The following is a 19,557-nucleotide window of genomic DNA, read 5'->3' on the forward strand; positions in this document are numbered from 1 at the left end:
CGTTGTGGGTGAACCTACGGCAGGTGTATTACAATGGTGCAAGAAGGCAGATCACCTCTACCATTTCAAGGGAAACTAGGGATGAGCAATAAATACAGGTCAGCCAGTGACTGTGATGATTAGGGGAATTTTGTATAAACTTCATTGCAGTGTTAACGTAAGCCTTACTTAAGACTAATAAATACCCATTAACTTGAAACTTTATTGAACTGCTTCTTGCAAACATTCAATGTTTTGGCCTCAACAACTTTCTGTGGTAGTGAATTCCACAGGCTGACTATTCTCTGGGTGAAGAAATTTCTCCTCATCTCTGTCCTAAATGGTCTAACTCCCATACCCTCAGTCTGTGACCCCGATTCTGAATACCCCCACCATCGGCAACGTCCTTCTTCCATCCACCCTGTCTAGTCTTGGTGGAGTTCTATGACATCTCCCTGCAATCTCCTGAACTCCAGTGAATACAATCATCATTAATTCAATCTCTCCTCATATGTCAGACCTGCCTCCTGGGAATCATTCCCTGTGTTTTGTGCGGTGGGGTGGGATGAATGGAGTATGACCTGCTGGCATGTTCAGGCACCATATTTAAAACGCAGCCAGACATCATATTACCCATCGGTGAAGGAGGAGGTGGCCTACCAATCATAGGGAGCTCCGGCCTGACACATCCCTCAAAGTGCTGCTCACTGCAATGGGAGCCTTGCTGCGGAGGGTGAGAAAAGGAAGTGGAACCATCAGGCCAGCCCTGGCTGGAGGAGGTCCCCAGGGTGGTCAGTGCCCAGAGAACTGGTCTGCAATACGGAAAACAGGTGAGTGATCCTGTCCCCTCAACTGCCCACACTCACCTCATTGAATGGACCAGGACACACAGACATGGGCAGCATCAGTGTTTGATATATGGTGGCTGAGAGGAGAAAAGCAGACCAATATCTACAACCCACCACCGACCTCCCTCTCCAGCAATCCAAAGACTAAATGACTCAGTGACCATCCTGCTTAGAGGAGAGTATGAGCTAGAATCATAGAATCACACAGTGCAGAAGGAGGCCATTTGGCCCATCGAATCTGCACCAACTACAATCCCACCCAGGCCTTAACCCCATAACCCTATGTATTTACCCTAGCTAGTTCCCCTGACACTAAAGGTTAAATTAGCATGGCCAATCAACATAACCCACACATTTTTGGACTGTGGGAGGAAACCAGAACATCTGGAGGAAACCAACACACACACGGGGAGAATGTGCAAACTCCACACAGACAGTGACCCAAGCCAGGAATTGAACCTGGGTCCCTGGTGCTGTGAAGCAGCAGTGCTAACCACTGTGGCACCGTGTTGCCCTGAAGGAAGGAATTAGTGAACCGGATGGGTTTTCCTGACAAACTACAATGATTTCATGGTCATTAGTAGGTTCTTAATTCCAGATTTCTTTTATTGAATTCAATTTCCACCATCTGCCGTGGTGGGATTCGAACCTGGATCCCCAGAACATGAGCTGAGTTACTGGATTAATAGTCTAGCAGTAATACCACTAGGCCATCACCTCCCCCATGGCTGTGGTTTAATTGTTAGAGGTATTGCTTTTGAGTTTCACAATCAACACCTAAAAGCTGTCCATTATCACAATGCTGATTGTGGGATCTTGCTGTGTGAAAACTGGCTGCTACTGTACCTATATTATAATAACATCCACATTTTAACAGTTCCATTGCCTGTAAAATGCTTTAGAATGTTGTAAGATTGTGAATGGGTGCTATGTGAATGCAAGTCTTCTTGATTTTTAACGATGTAGGACATACTAATAGTCATGTGGGCTTTGTGACTTGTATCATCATTATTTTATTCTCGACATCCCTCCCCTTGGGTAGGGTCATGTTGCAACGCTGCTGATGCTGAAATCTGAAAGAGAAAATTTTGGGAGCACTCTGCAGTTCAGGCAGCACCTTTGCGGAGAAACAGAGTTAACAATTATTAATGTGTTACTTTATCGCTTCATCAATTAATGTGTTAATTCATCACTACCCAGAAGATTTGAACGTAAAACTCCTCCATTTATTAAATTGCATATCATTTCCAGGACAGAAAGGCCTGTCAATCCATTTTCCCCATGTTAATGTTTGTGCTCCACATGAACCTCTCGTTACCCCATTGCATCTCACTCCTATCTTTCTGTTCTGTCAGTTCTGGAGTGTCATGATGTGGGTATGCCGGCGTTGGACTGGCGTAAACACAGTAAAAAGTCTGACAACACATCGGCAGTTTCGATGCGCCACAGCGAAAAACCGCACCGATCTCCTCAGAAGACAAACACGGGACACAGTGGACAGAGTTCCCTTCGTCGTCCAGTACTTCCCCGGAGCGGAGAAGCTACGACATCTTCTCCGGAGTCTTCAACATATCATTGATGAAGACGAACATCTCGCCAGGGCCCTCCCCACACCCCCACTTCTTGCTTTCAGACAACCACACAACCTCAAACAGACCATTGTTCGCAGCAAACTACCCAGCCTTCAGGAGAACAGTGACCACAATACCACACAACCCTGTCACAGCAACCTCTGCACTAAAACCTGGTGTTGTCAGACTTTTTATTGCAGTTCTGGAGTGTGTCAGATGTGGCTCAGTTGACAACACTCTTACATTTGAATCACAGGATTACTGGGGCAAGTTCGTTCCCCCTTGAGTACGGAGGTCAAGGCTGACACTTCAGTGCTGTACTGCGGGTGTGCAGCACTGCCAGGTGTGGCTGTTAAACCAAGGCCCCACCTTCCTACTCAGGTGAATGTAAAAGATCCCATGGTATTTTTTCGAAGAAGAACAGGGAAATTGACCCCAATCCTGGGCAATATTAATTCCTCAATCTACATCCCTGTAAAAAATTAGATTATCTGGTCATTATCACATTGCTGTTTGTGGGATCTTGCTGTGTACAAATTGAGTGCTACATTTCCTACATTACAAATGCCACTGCCCTTCAAAATTAATTAATTGGCTGTAACGTGCTCTGAGACATCTAGTGGTCAGGAAAGACACTATTTTCTTTTCACCTTATCTCGCATCCCCTTCTACCTATCTTTACCATGCATCTCCACTGCTCCTTTGACAGTGAGTTCACTTTCTTACTCCTCCCTGAACAACTGAATTCTCTCGTTGGTATTTATTCTAGCTTTGGATGTCTGCCCAGCATTTACCTGTAACTCTTGAACTGTCAGAGAGGGTGCAGAATTGAATAGAATAAGTAAAGGAATAGGATTATGACATTCTTCCACTAACTTTATTGAACTATGGTTCAAACTCACAGGGATATGAGCAACATGCTGATGTTCAGGCAAATAAGATCACACAGGGTCCATCACTGACAGAACCTACAAATAGATTTATTTCAATTCTCTTGATAAATATCCCACAGAAGCTAAATTCTCCCAATTCAGTTTGCATTCTATCTTTTAAACTTTGGGACAAAGTTTGCACATTCTCCCCATGTCTGCATGGGTTTCCTCCTGGTGCTCTGGTTCCCTCCCACCGTCCAAAGGTGCGCAGGTTAGGTGCATTGGTCATGCTAAATTCTCCCTTGATCTAAGCCTACTTGTGGTTAATAAACAAGCCTTAACTGTCCTCTTCCATTCAGCTCCCCGGTTTACTATAAACTATGAGATCAGGATGGCACGGTGGCACAGTGGTTAGCACTGCTGCCTCGCAGCGCCAGGGACCCGGGTTCGATTCCAGCATCAGGTGACTGTCTGGATGGAGTCTGCACTTTCTTCCAGTGTCTGTGTGGGTTTCTCCCAGGTACTCCAATTCCTTCCCTTGCTCCAAAGATGTGCAGTTCAGGTAGTTTGGCCATGCTGAATTACCCCTTAGTAGTTTTGTGGGGTAAATGTGGGGTTACGGGACAGAGTGGTGATGTTCCTGGGAGAGATGTTCTGTTGGAGATTCAGTGCTGACTCGATGGACCGAATGGCCTCTTTCTGTACTAAAGGGATTCCATGATTCTATGAAGTGTTTACGCTTCCAGCTTCCTGAATGCAAATCTCCCACACAGTCCCAACCTTGTTCCCTCAATCTTTATCCCACAGTTAAGTAAAACACAGGCCTCTTTCACTCAGGCCTTTTATCTTTAACTCAACACGAGATTAAAGGATTACATGTTCTTTGGACAATACAATAGCTGAGTCCCTGTTTACATCTGGAGCACTGATCAGAAGTTCAGGGGAAAAGACATCGGGTGGGATTTTCTGCCCACGCTCGATCCAAAACCAGAAAATCCAGCCTGAGGTCAATGGACTTCTGCATGGTCGATCCCGCCATAGATAGGATCAATCAACCATTGTCTTGCAATTGTGTCTCTGTTTATATAGGTTGTGTCTGTGAAACCGACCTCTCCACCCACCCGGTGAAGGAGCAGTGCTCCAAAAGCTCGTGATTCCAAATAAACCTGTGGAACTTTAATCTGGTGTTGCGAGACTTCTTACTGTAACTTATATTAAATTGATTTTTCTCTACACCCTGGCTGTGACTGTAACATTACATTCTGTACCCTCTCCTTTCCTTCACCCCTATGTAGGGCAGCACGATGGCACAGTGGTTGGCACCGCTGCTTCCTAGTGCCAGGGACCTGGGTTTGATTCCCAGCTTGGGTTATTGTCTGTGTGGAATTTGCGTGTTCCCCTTGTGTCTGTGTGGGCTGCCTCTGGGTGCTCCAGTTTCATCCTACAGTCCAAAAATGAGCAGTTTAGGTGGATTGCCCATGCTAAATTGTGCCTTAGTGTCAGGAATACATGGGGGTAGGGCCTGGGTTGGATTGTGGTTGGTGCAGCCTTGATGGGCCAAATGGCCTCCTTCTGCACTGTAGGGATTCTATGATACTCTATGAAGGGTATGCTTTGTTTGTGTAGCACACAAGAAACAATACTTTTCACTGTACCCCAATACATGTGACAATAGTAAATCAAATCAAATTCCTTGTGTCTTGTGTACATTCTCACAGCTAACAGGTATGATTGTAATCACTGCATGCAGCCAGAAATTGATCAATGATATCATCATTTCAATCTGCTCACTTATTACAACACAATCAAACCCTTCATTATTTAGAAACCTTGATCAGGTCACCCCTTCCAGAGAAAAGCGTCCAGACTTTTCAGTCTTTCCTAATAATTATAACCTTTTAATTCTGGTATCATATGTGTGTGTGTTTTTTTTTGCACAATCTCTAATGCCCTTTTTATAATATGGGAACCAGAAATGAACACGGTACAAGCGCTCAAGGCTTATACAAGTTCAGCATAATGTCTGTGCTTCCCAATTATATTCCTCCGATCCGAACCCCAGCGTTTTGTTTGTATTTTCTTGTAGACTTTGAAAGCTGCAAAAACTGAGGTCAAAATGGAAATCTTGATGGACAGAAGGGGCATAAAGAGATAAATAAATCACAGGCTGACTGGTTGAAACATTGTAATGTGCCCTCCAAGTCTCCCAATTTATTTTTTCTGATGTCTGGGCTCATGTGCCAACCGAGCTCCCCACTGGAATGTTTCACACTCTGCATTTGAATTGGCGAGGTATTTTGCAACCAAAAATGAATGCGTTTTGCATCTATTTTCATCGAGCAAAGGGTATTTTCTGAATTTTAATGAAAGCCTTTTTCCATCTCGCATTAGGGAAGCAGCAAATGATATATTTGAGGATCTCTTTTCTTCCCCACTCAGTCACAGCAAAGAATCTAAACCTGTGGATCAATTTTAATTCACTACTTCCTCAAAAGATAAAACCATTGAATGGTAAGGAGGTGATTAGAATCGCACGTTTAGTGGTGAAAGACGCGTTTAAATGAATATTGTAAAATTCTGTCGCCAGCACAGATGGACCTGAGCTGATCAGAGACAATGTGAAAGAGCTAAGGAAATTTGGCATGTCAGCTATGACCCTCACCAACTTTTACAGATCATAGAATCATAGAAACCCTACAGTGCAGAAAGAAGCCATCTGGCCCATCGCATCTGCACTGACCACAATCCCACCCAAGTCCTACCCCCATATCCCTATGCACCATAGAAAGCATTCTTTCTGGTTGTATCGCAGCTTTGTATGGTTCCTGCTTCACCCAAGGCCACAAGGAAGTACAAAGTCTTGTGAATGTAGCCCAATCCATCACACAAACCAATTTCCCATCCATTCACTCTGTCTACACTTCCTGCCACCTTGGCAAAGCAGCCAGCATAATTAATAACCCCATGCACTCCGGACATTCTCTCTTCCATCTTCTTCCATTGGGAAAAAGATACAAACATCTGAGGACATGTACCAACAGACTCAAGATCAGCTTCTTCCCTGCTGCCATCAGACTTTTGAATGGAGCGATCTCACATTAAGTTGATCTTTCTCTGCACCCTAGCCTATGACTGTAACACTACATTCTGCACTTTCTCATTGCCTTCTCTATGAACAGTATGTTTTGCCTGTATAGTGCACAAGAAACAATACTTTTCACTGTTTACTTATACCTGTGGCAATGATAAGTCAAATCAAATCAAATCAAATAGAATTTTGAGGTAGACCAGTCACATTTGGTAACGACGGTTGCCAACTCTGGATGTGTTTCTGAAGATAACTATGAGTGCAGGAACTGCTGGATTCTCAAAGTGCATAATACCATAAAACCACAAGAGCAGAATTAGGCCATTCAGCCCATCAAATCTGCTCTGCCATTCAATCATGGCTGAATGATTCTCATCCCCATTCTCCTGCCTTCTCCCCGTAACCCCTGATCCCCTTATTGATCAAGAACCTACCTATCTCTGTATTAAAGGCACTCAATGACCTGGCCTCCACAGTCCTCTGTGACAATGAGTTCCACAGATTCACCACCCACTGGCTGAAGAAATTCCTCCTCAGTTCAATCTGAGGTTGTGCCCTTGAGTTATATTCTCTCCCACTAATGGAAACATCTCTCTATGTCCACTCTATCTAGCCCTCTTAATATTCTGCAAGTTTCAATTAGATCCCCCCTCTTCCTTCTAAACTCCATTGAGTATCAGCCCAGACTACTCAACCGCCCTTCATATGACAAACCCTTCATTCCTTGGATCATTCTTGTGAACCTCCTTTGGAACCAACTCCCTGCCCCTCCTGCAAGCCCAGCACATCCTTCCTTAGATATGGGGTTCAGAACTGCTCAGAATATTCCACAATGGGGTCTGACCACAGCCTTATACAGCCTCAGCAGTACATCCCTTCTCTTGCTTTCTAGTCCTATAAAAATGAATGCTAACATTGAACTTGCCTTCCGAACTCCTGACTGAACCTACATGTTAATCTGAAGAGAATCCTGAGCCAGGACTCCTAAGTCCTTTTGTGCTTCAGATTTCCGAAAGCTTTCCCCGTTTAGGAAATAGTCCACACCACTATTCTTTTTACCAAATAAATGAACAGATGTCTTGTTGATGTTAAAAGGGGTTTGACATTAGCCATGATAAAGTAATACAAGGTAGACCATGACCACCTGATCTCCCCAATTGCCACACCTGACCAAAGGGTCTTTATCTTCCCACCATCTCTATTGCTAATAGACAAGAATATTCAGCAAAATTAAAAGATAACATGACGTTTTTAACGACCCTTGGATTTTTCTCCCTGGTTTGAGCTCGTAGCAGTGTCCAGGAGATTTTTTTGATACCCAGAGACTCCAGGATGATCCTGAAAGGATGCCTGTGAAAAGAAGCAGGCAGAGCACCAGGGCCAGGGTTCTTTGAACATGGCTGGAATTCTTCATTCCCGCTGCTATGAATGGAGATTTGGCTGAATGTGACATCGGAGAGTTCCAGCCTGGGAGTCAGTTGATGTGATGGATTGTCCCTTTGAGGGCAACACAGCAGAGTAAGGGTCACATGGCCTGTGTGACCGATCAGGACTCAGTGCGAATCACTCTGTGGTGAGACAGTCTCCCAGGGCAGAGACATTATGGGAGCTAGATACTGCCACAAGGCCACCATACAATTTTCATTAATAAATATCTTTTGTATTCATTAATGACGTCTGCGAAGGTGCATCTTTACATTCAGTCAAGAAAAGGTGCATTGATTATCAGACAGGGGAGAGGAACGTGAAACAGAGGGAAAAGTGTAAGTGAAAAAGAGATGAGCAAGCTAAAGGGATAGGTTGATACTGGCAAGTTGAGGACTATGGAATGCACAAAGAAACAGATATAACACACTCCAGTTTTTACTCATACCCTTCACCAACCATCCCTTACCAGTATTTTTCCCAACTCAGCGCATGAATCCATCATTGTGGAGCTGAGTCTGACTGAACAATATTTTTGGGTCTTGTTACGTGGACAAAATGACAGAATTAAGTGAAAGTTATTTTGATAAAGACAGCCGGAGGATATGTCACAATGCCCAGCTTAGTCTTTCACAAGATGCTTGTATCAAGACATCAGTGTATCACTTTATCCCGTCTGATGTCAATTCCACAAATCCTCTTGGTCACCAACAAGACTTTTCTTTCTTTTTTTGTTTTTGAGAGCCCGACACTTCCTGTCATTTTCACTTCATTGCCTCAGGAACTAACCTGGGAATGAAGGCTGGTTGTGTCTGACAGAATGATGCCACCATGACAGTGATCATCAGTGACAAAGATTTTGAGGCATGTCCACTGGGAGCTGCAGGGGAGGGGGGGGGGAATGATGAGGAGGGGGAGTTGGGGAGTGCGATCAGGCTGAATTAGCTACCACAGGCCTGCATTGACTTCTCGCCACTTGACTAATGTCGCTGAAAATGCGAGCAGCTGTTAATGTCCGCGACGTGGATCCCTTTCAATTATTTATAAGCTTGAGAACTCAGTCCACTTAAATAAAACCTGGAAACATAAGCAACCGACTGTAATGGATGATTACGGGAGAGTTCCTCAAACGGTAACCCAATATTCTTAAATGCTAATGAATGGGAACAGCAGAGCGAGTGGGTGAGGAGAAACTTTGGCCAGAATTCTGTCACCATTCAACCGGCAGGATTTTCCCATCCGGCTACAGTGAATGGAGATTTGGCTGGTTGCCAAATTCTCCAACTTTTCTGCAGCGGGACTGTGGCGTGAATGGCGGGGAAGTTCATGCCTTTTGTGTCAACTTAACCCAACCTTTGGTTTTGTTGTGTAACGGAGGTGCTGCCATTTTGGATAAGATGTAACCCTTGAGGTCCTGGCTGCACTCGTGTGGATTTTTGTTTGTTCATTGGACATGGGGTGTCGCTGGGTGGGCCAGCAGTTATTGAGGGGAAAGTAAAGAGTCAACTATGCTGCTGTAGATTGGCAGTCACATGTAGGCCAGACCAGGTAAGGACAGCAGATTTCCTCCCCTAAAAGGAAATTAAGGTGGCATGGCGGCACTCTGGTTAGCACTATGGCCTCACAGCATCAGGGATCTAGGTTCAGTTCTGGCCTTTGGTGATTGTCTGCGTGGAGTTTGCATGTTCTTCCCGTGCCTGCGTGGGTTTCCTTCAGGTGCTCTGGTTTCCTCCTATGCTCTAAAGATATACGGGTTGATTGGCCATGTTAAATTGCCTCTTGTGGTCAGTGGGACTAGCAGGGTAAATACATATGGTAGGGGGGCCTGGGTGGACTTGTCAGTACAGGCTCAATGGGCCGAACTGTCTCTTTCTCCACTATAGAGAATCTGCAATTCTATTCTATGATTCTGTGGAAAGACGTTCATGAACCGAATGGGTTTTTACAACAATTGTTTCATGGTCATTAAGGAATTTGCATGTTCTCCCCATGTCTGTGAGGGTTTCCTCTGGATTCTCCAATTTGCTTCCAGAGTTCAAAGATGTGTTGGTTAGATGGATTAGTCAAGGTAAATGCGTGGGGTTACAGGGATAGGGCAGGGGAGAGGGCCTGGGCAAGAAATTTTATTAGAGAATCAGTGCAGACTCGATGGGCCAAATGGTCTCTTCTGCACTGTAGTGATCCTAAGATGATGTTTTCAGGCTGATGTGGCACCAGTTAAGTTGAGTGATGGTGAAGCATCAAACTAGACCTGGGCTAGGATTCCCCGACCTTACCATGGCTGGGATCACTCCAATCCCTCTGCAGCGGATGGAGTCTTGTCTGAGCACCAAATTCTCAGTTCTCACTGGCAGCGGTGAGGGAGCGAATGACATCAGATAATTCCAGCCCTGACCTCCTGCAGAAAACAGGCCAGAACGGCTGTGAGAAACACCATGGTAAATCTGTACCAGGCCGCTCACCCCAGTTCATACCACTGATGAGTGTAACCACGGCCCACAGCTGTGGCCAGGGGGCACTGCTGACCCTGTGATGGGCCCAGTTTGCCTGATGCCTATCACTGCAAGGAGTGCTTCAAGACAGTGACAGAGATGGATGCCTGAAAATTGCCAATCTTGGCAGCTGGAAAGCTAACTGGTTCCATAAAAAGAAGACACATGGATTTAAGAAGAGTTGATGTCATGATCCAGAATTGTGATGTGGGCAAAGATCCTGTCACCTGGGATGTGACATAAAACCGGCCCAGTGACCCTGTTTTGGAGGGAGAAGGACGTAGTGATGCAGCTGAAAAAGGGGAAAGTGAAGGTTGGATCTGGGTGTGGCAGACGCTACTGCCATGGTTTCCGTTACTGTAAACGGATCCAGTGACTAAAATCGATCTCCATACAGTGCAGAAAGATTCAGGTAAAGATAATTCCAATGGATCCACAGAATCAAGACTGAGGGAAGCAGAGCTGAGAATGTTCCAGAGAAAAGCATTATTTTGTTAAAAATTGTTCCTGTGGAACCGCGGTTGGGTGGGGATTTATCATCCAGTAAGAATTTAAGGAGGCGATGGTCTAGTGGCATTATCACCAGACTACTAATCCAGAAACTCAACTGATACTTTGGAGTCCCATGTTCAAATCCCGTCATGGCTGATGATGCAATTTGAATTCAATGAAAAATATCTGGAATTAAGAACCTTTTGATGACCGTGAAGTCATTGCCAATCGTCGGAAAAACCCATCTGGTTCACTTGTGTCCTTTAGGGAAGCAAATCTGTCATCCTTACCCGATCTGGCCTACATATGACTCCAGAGCCACCATTGCAATGTGGTTGACTCTCCAAGGGCAACTAGAAATAGGCAATAAATACTGGCCAGCCAGCGATGCCCATGTCTCATAAATGAATGCAAAAAAAATTGTTTGCTGAATCCTTGAATGAGTTGGAATTCTAATTAAGGAGAGTTAGAACTTTGAAGGACTTTGTGGCTGTAATTTGTGTCGAGTGGGATAGCTGATAAATCAGTGAGATCTATCTTTGTATATCGGCTATTTAATGTGAAATTTATATTGATTGTAATTTGCCTGTTAATTCATGTTGACTTTAACAATCAAACCAAAATCAACATAAATTAAAAGTTTTAAAGTTGATTGTATTCATTGAGGTCATTTATGAAACTTAATTCTTTTGGTTCGTTGGATCTCGGCAGGGATGTTAACAGTGGAGTTTTTATTTATTTTTAATCACTTATGCGATATGAGTATCACTGGCTAGGCCAACATTTATTGCCCATCCCTAATTGCCTTGAGAAAGTGCTCTTGAATTCCCCTTTTTTCTTGAACCTTTGCAGTCCATGTGGCACAGGTACACTCACAGTGATGTCAGAGTCATCGAGTCATAGAGATATGCAGCACAGAAAAAGGCCCTTTGTCCTATTGCCTCTGCTCTGGTTAAAGACAATCCACTTCCCTATTAGGGAGAAAGTCCCAGGATTTGGAGTGGAATGTATTACCAAGGAGGGAAGTGAAGGCGGGATGCCTCACATCCTTTAAAAAGTACCTGGATGAATACTTAGCACGCCATAACATTCAAGGCTATGGGCCAAGTGCTGGTAAGTGGGATCAAGTGGGCAGATCAGGGCCTTTCATACGTCGGTGAAGACTTGATGGACCAAAGGGCTGATCACTCGGCTGATACTGGAGATGAGGGGGTTAGCCTATGAAGAGAGATTGAATAGACTGGGTCTGCACTCGTTGGAGTTTAGAAGGATGAGGGGGGATCTTATAGGGATGTATAAGATAATGAAGGGGATAGATAGAGTAGAGGTAGAGAGATTCTTCCCGCTTAGAAAGGATAGCAGGACTAGAGGGCACAGCCTCAAGATAAGTGGGGGGGGGGGGCAGTTTAGATCAGAGTTGAGGAGGAACTTCTTCACTCAAAGGGTGGTGAATCTCTGGAATTCTCTGCCCGTGGAAGTGGTGGAGGCTGCCTCACTAAATATATTTAAGTCACAGGTAGATAGGTTTTTGATAGACAAGGGAATTAAGGGTTATGGGGAGAAAGCGGGAAAGTGGAACTGATCCACTTCAGATCAACCATGATCTTATTGAATGGCGGGGCAGGCTCGAAGGGCTAGATGGCCTACTCCTGCTCCTATTTCTTATGTTCTAATGTTCTTCTTCTGCACTGTAGTATTCTGTCATCATGTGATTTTGACCCTTCACGGCAGTGAAGGAATGGTGATATATTTCCAAGTTAGAATAGTGAGTGGCTTGGAGATCCCAGTGATGATCCCAGGTATCTGCTGCTGTTAACCTGCACAGGGCAGCACTTATAGGTTTGGAAGCTGCAGCCTAAGGGTCCTTGGTGAGTTCCTGCAGTGCATCTTCCATGCTGCACTTTTCTGCATCACTGGCTGTATTTATTTTTTCCTGGCATTGAAGAAAAGGATACAGTTTACATAAGACCATCAGAAATAGGAGCAGGAGTTGAGACTACACGGGCTGTTGAGCCTGTTCAGCCAATCACACAATCAGAGGGCGATGTGAGGCATTGCAGCCCAGCTCAGCACTAACCAGAGCAACAGCAAATTACATTTACCTACCGCCAGGAATGTCTCCAGAAACACAAGCTGCCTCATTGGACCATTAAACTCAAAAGCAGTGAGTCATCAGATGGTGACTCACTGTGGCCTTTTCAAGGGCAACTGGGGAAGGGCACTGTCCACATTACCTGCAGCCATGAACAGGTAATTGGTGGCATGGTGGCAGAGCAGTTAGCACTGCTGCCAGGGACCCAGATTCAATTCTGACCTTGGGTCATTGTCTGTGTGGAGTTTACATGTTCTCCTCGTGTCTCAGAAAAGCAGTCAGCGTAATTAAGGACCCCACACACCCCAGATATTCTCTCTTCCATCTTCTTCCATCGGAAAAAAGGTACAAAATTCTGAGGTCACATAACATAAGAACATAAGAAATAGGAGCAGGAGTAGGCCATCTAGCCCTTCGAGCCTGCCCCGCCATTCAATAAGATCATGGCTGATCTGTCGTGGCTCAGTTCCACTTTCCCGCCCTCTCTCCATAACCCTTAATCCCCTCTCTAATCAAAAACCCATCAACCTGCGTCTTAAAAATATTTAGCGAGGTAGCCTCCACCACTTCAACAGGCAGAGAATTCCAGAGATTCACCACCCTTTGAGTGAAGAAGTTCCTCCTCAACTCCGTTCTAAACCGCCCCCGCTTTATCTTGAGGCTGCGCCCCTAGTCCTACTGTCCTTTCTGAGCAGCAAGAGTCTCTCCACCTCTATCCTATCCATCCCATTCATCATCTTATACGTTTCAATGAGATCTCCCCTCATTCTTCTAAACTCTAACGAGTACAAGCCTAGTTTATTCAGCCTCTCCTCATAGCTCAAACCCCTCAACTCCGGCATCAGTCTAGTAAACCTCCTCTGCACTCCCTCCAAGGCCAAAATATCCTTGCATAAGTACGGCGCCCAAAACTGCACACAGTACTCCAGCTGCGGCCTCACCAATGCCCTCTACAGCCACAGCAAGACCTCCCTACTTTTATATTCAATCCCCCTCGCTATGAAGGCCAGCGTCCCATTCGCCTTCCTGACCGCCTGCTGCACCTGCAAGCTGGGTTTTTGTGACTCATGCACAAGGACCCCGAGGTCCCTCTGCACCGTCGCCTGCTGCAGTTTTTCTCCACGTAAGTAATAATCCTTCCTACCATAATTCCTACCAAAGTGGACCACCTCGCACTTGCCAACATTAAATTCCATTTGCCATTTCCAGGCCCATTCGCCCAGCCTATCTAGATCCTTCTGTAGACTCTCCACACCCTCCACACAATTTGCCGTTCCACCAATCTTGGTGTCATCAGCAAATTTCTACACCCTACACTCGGTTCCCTCCTCCAGATCATCTATATAAATGGTAAATAGCTGAGGCCCCAGCACCGACCCCTGGGGCACTCCACTAGTCACCATCCGCCAATCCGAATAGCACCCATTGACCCCTACTCTCTGCCTCCTATTTGACAACCAATCCTCTATCCACGCTAACACCCTACCCCCAACTCCATGTCCCCTTACCTTCTGCAATAACCTCTTGTGAGGTACCTTGTCAAACGCCTTCTGAAAATCCAGAAAGACCACATCCACCGGCTCTCCTCTATCCACCGCCCTAGACACATCCTCATAGAACGCCAGTAAATTTGTCAGACACGACTTCCCTTTAATGAAACAGTGCTGCGTCTGCTCTATCAAGCAATTCCTCTCAAGATGCCTCGCTATTTCCTCCTTGATGACGGATTCTAACATTTTACCTACAACAGACGTTAAACTAACCGGCCTATAATTCCCTGCCTTTTGCCTGGCACCCTTCTTAAACAACGGCGTAACATTAGCCGCTTTCCAATCTTCCGGCACTTCCCCGGAATCCAGCGACATCTGGAAAATAACCACCAAGGCATCCACTATCACCTCCGCCATTTCTTTCAGGACCCTCGGATGCATTCCATCCGGTCCTGGCGACTTGTCCACAATCAGCCCCTCCAGTCTGTCGAGCACCGCCTCTCTCGTAACAGTAATGTCATTAAGACCCTCCAGTCCTACCACCTTTCCATCTCCAACACCCGGCAAATTATTCACGTCCTCCTCCGTGAAGACAGAAACAAAAAAGTTATTCAGGACCTCAGCCATATCCCCATCCTCTACCACTAAGTCCCCCTTCTCATCCTCTAAGGGACCAACGTTCACCCTAGCCAGCCTCTTCCTTTTTATATATTTATAAAAACTCTTGCTATCCTTTTTTATATTAAGCGCTAGCCCAGCTTCATAGTTTCTCCTACCCTTCTTTATCAACTTCTTTGTCAATCTTTGTTGACATTTAAACCTCTCCCAATCCTCTTCTCGCCCACTACTCTTAGCTACTCTAAACGCCTCCGCTTTTAATTTAACACTTTCCTTCACCTCCTTCGTTATCCACGGCTTATTACCTCTCTTCCTACTGTCCTTTTTGACCATCGGAATAAATTTCCGCTGAGCACCAAGAAAGATCTCCTTAAAGATTCTCCACTGCTCCTCAGCAGACCTACCTTCCAACGCGTTCCCCCAGTCCACATTCGCCAATTCTTCTCTCATCCTACCGTACTCCCCTCTGTTCAAACAAAGGACGCGCGTCCGGGAACCCACTTTCTCCTCCTCCATCTGCACCAGAAACTCCACCATACAATGATCACTCTCCCCAAGAGGATCCTTCACCGCAAGGTCCCTAATTCTACCCGCCTCATTACATAACACCAGATCCAAGATAGCTCGCTCCCTCGTCGGCTCCAACACACACTGTTCCAGGAAACTATCCCGGCAGCATTCCAAGAACTCCTCCTCGCGCCCACCACGTCCAACATGGGTCGACCAATCTATATGTAGATTGCAATCCCCCATAACTACGGCCGTCCCATTCCTGCACACCACACTTATTTGCGCGTTAACAGCCCGCCCCACCTCCAGATCATTATTCGGGGGCCTATAGACGACACCCACCAGCGTCTTCCTCTCTTTGCTATTCTTAATCTCTACCCACAACGATTCACGTATGAACCAACTCCAGAACAGCTTCTTCCCTGTTGCTTTCAGACTTTTGAATGGACCTAATTAATTAAATTGATCTTTCTCTACACCCTAGTTATGACCATAACACTACATTCTGCACTCCCTCATTTCCTTCTCTATGAACGGTATGCTTTGTATATATAGTGCGCAAGAAACAATCCTTTTTACTGCATACTAATACACGTGACAGTAATAAACCAAATCAAATCAAAATCAATGTCTGCATGGGTTTCCTCTGGGTGCTCCCATTTCCTCCCACAGTCAAGATATGTGTGGGTTAGGTGGATTGGCCATGCTAAATTACCCCTTAGTTTCAGGGGGATTAGGAGGGTAAATCCATGGGGTTACGGGGATAGGTCTGGATGGGATTGTTGTTGTGATGACTTGATGGACCAAATGGCCTCCTTCTGCAGTGTCGGTACTCTGTGATTCGAAACCAGGCTGGTCATTCTGAGCTTGTGTTGCTTGGTAACACTTTTTGATATCATCCCGTGTCAGAAACTCCTCAGAGTAGCAAATGGGCAGAACTTTCCATCTTCTCTGAGTGATGACAATGGTTAGAATTCTACACATACATTAATTTGCACAAAAAGACTTTGGTTAGTGAAGACTCTCACAGTTATCAGGGGAAGAGACAAGTGGTCCCATGTTCATTTCCCTGAAATTATAATTATAGAAACTGAAATATAATCACTCGGAGTTTTGCTCACATTGTCTCAATTAGACCTTGAAAAGGTCAGAAGTTGTTGTTGTGTGTCTGACAGAATTTCAGCCTCACTCTTAACAAGCTCTTACTGCAGCAAGTAAGTGTCTTCATCTTGATGTTGAGGTGGCATTAACACTAGGGGAAACAAATTGCTGAGGAAAATAGCCCTTCCCAAAAGAATGAGCCGTCAGATGTCAAACTGGTTCCATTTAGGGTGTCAGGGAGTCTGTCTGTGAGTCTTCAAACGATTACTGACTTTTCTTTTTGCAGGTTTGCTGTCTCAGTTGAATTTGGAAGGTTTCCATCTCATGCCACTGACACTTTGGAATACACAACCCAGCTGTGACACAGCGCAAAGTGGTTGATAGCGATTTAAATTGACACCTGACAGGTGAACTATTTTTAATCTAACTGGCCTGATTTGTGTGTGTGTGTGTGTGTGTGTGTGTGTGTGTCTGTGTATGTGTGTGCACGTGTGTGTGTGTGTCACTGTCTGTACGGAGTCCGCACATTCTCCCTGTGTCTGCATGGGTTTCCTCCGGGTGCTCTGGTTTCCTCCCACAATCCGAAAGATCTGCTGGTTAGGTGTGTTGGCCATGCTAAATTCTCCCTTACTGTACCCAAATAAGTGCCAGAGTCATAGAATCCATACAGTGCAGAAGAAGGCCATTCGGCCCATCGAACCTGCGCCGAATCCCATCCAGACTCTATCTCTGTAACCCACATATTTACCCTGCTAATTCCCCTGACACTAGGGCCAATTGGTGACTAGGGGATTTTCACTGTAGTGTTCATCTAAGGCTACTTGTGATACTAATAAATAAACTTCAAACTGTAATTTCTGATCATCATCTAAAATATCTACCTGTTAACAATAAAAGTAAGGGTGGCTTAATATGCAATTTTTTACCTGTTCCTCAAAACCTCCACTGCCTACTCCTTCCCCATCCTACCTGTTCAGTCAAAGAGCTGCTAATGAACATTGAATTTATATTCTTCACTCGTTCATGGGATGTGGCTGGTTTTCCATTTCAGAACATTTGACCCATCAGGGACTGAACTCACTCTCCCAGCCCAGCGAACACAGCAAGGTGTCCCCTCACGGCCCGAACGTTGGAGACTCATTGGCCCTCATGCACCCATGTTAGAAGAAGGCAGGCCCTCGGCTCTGATGGCCATTTTCCCTCACTTACCTGAGGATTGCTACAGACTTGATGGGCTGAGTGGCCTCCTCCTGCACTGTAGGGTTTCTCTTATTCTATGATTCTCCATTCTCTATACGAGACTCTATTCGGATACCCTACTCTCGCTTTTCTGACTTTAGTAAGATGTCCTTTTGAAATTTGTCCACCAAACAGTGTTTGAAGAAGACGCCATGGAGGAACGTTTAACATTCAAGCTGGAAACTCGAAGCCGTGAAGTTCGCAACAGAACACTCGAGTTATTTCATTTCCTCTCACAACCCAGACAAAAAACTAAAGCTTGAAAAAGCCTGGGAGACAATTGACTAAACGACACGGTGGCACAGTGGTTAGCGCTGCTGCCTCACAGCACCAGGGACCCGGGTCCAATTCCTGGCGTGGGTCACTGTCTGTGCAGAGTCTGCATGTTCTCCCCGTGTCTGCGTGGGTTTCCTCTGGGTGCTGTGGTTTCTTCCTACTGTCCAAAGATGTGCAGATTAGGTTGATTGGGAATGCTAAATTACCTCCTTGTATAAGGGGGACCAGCAGGGTAAATGTAGGATAGGGGCTGGGTGGGATTATGGCCAGTGCAGACCTGACGGACCGAACGGCCTTCTTAGGGATTCTATGATTCTATGAACACCTAAAATGTAGATAGGATGGAAGTGCAAGAGAATTCTGGAGTGCCTGACAGATGTGGGGAAAGTGATTCTCTACATGTGCAGCTCACACTGGAGATTGCAAACAGTGACCAGAATTCTCTGACCTTGCCGGTGGCTGGGATTTTTCCGGTCCTGATGCAACGAACGGAGATTTGGCTGAGCGCCAGATTCACCATTCTCGTTGGCAGCAGGTACAGGGCGAGGGGCATCGGGGGATTCCAGCACCCTGTGTCTCTGTTGCGCCGACACGTCTGCTGATCTGCATTTGTCCTCATTTTTGACAGATGAATCCGTCTAATTAATTCAGAGTCTGAGTCCAGCTGCAATGTGGTAACAGGAATATCTTCCTATTAGGCTCGAAGGCAAACAATGCACAGCAGGTATTTCTGATCGAAGATTACACGAGTCCTAATGGTACAAGGTTTTCTGCAGGGAGGGACGGTAACTTACACTTGCTGCAGTTCCTGATTCATCGAGAAATCCAGACAGACTATTTGTAAACATGAAAGAGCGGTTAGAAGCTTGTAAAATCACCAGATAATGATGGGAGTGTGGTGTCACCATCCTCACAGAGAAAGTGAAAATCTGAAAGTAACAGAGAGAAGTGAAAGAAACAGAGAACGAGAAGCAGACACACAGGGACAGAAAGGTGGAAGCAGAATGCTAAAAGACAAATGCACATACATGGTGCTAGGTAGACCCTCAGTCCATGCCACGATCATCTGCAGAGTTGACCTCTCTGAAGTATCTCAGGCTGTATTATGTAAAAAATTCCAATTCAACCTAATTTTCACAGGTTGCTCTTCAGCTATCGCCAATGTTTGTTGTCAATTTTCCCTTCCACAACCAGGGTATTGAGTACCAACTCAAGGACAGCTTCTTCCCTGCTGCCATCAGAATGGTCCAACCGTATAGAATCCCTATAGTGCAGAAGGAGGCTATTCGATCCATCAAGCCTGCGCCAACAACAATCGCACCCAGGCCCTTGGTACATAACCCCACATATTTACCCTGCTAATCCCCCTGACTCTAAGGGGCAATTTGGCATGAACAATTCACCTAATCCACACATCTTTGGATGTGGGAGGAAACTGGAGCACCCGGAGGAAACCCACGCAGA

This window comes from Carcharhinus amblyrhynchos, chromosome 4 (assembly GCF_965287045.1).
Source record: "Carcharhinus amblyrhynchos chromosome 4, sCarAmb.v2.hapA, whole genome shotgun sequence".
NCBI lineage: Eukaryota > Metazoa > Chordata > Chondrichthyes > Carcharhiniformes > Carcharhinidae > Carcharhinus > Carcharhinus amblyrhynchos.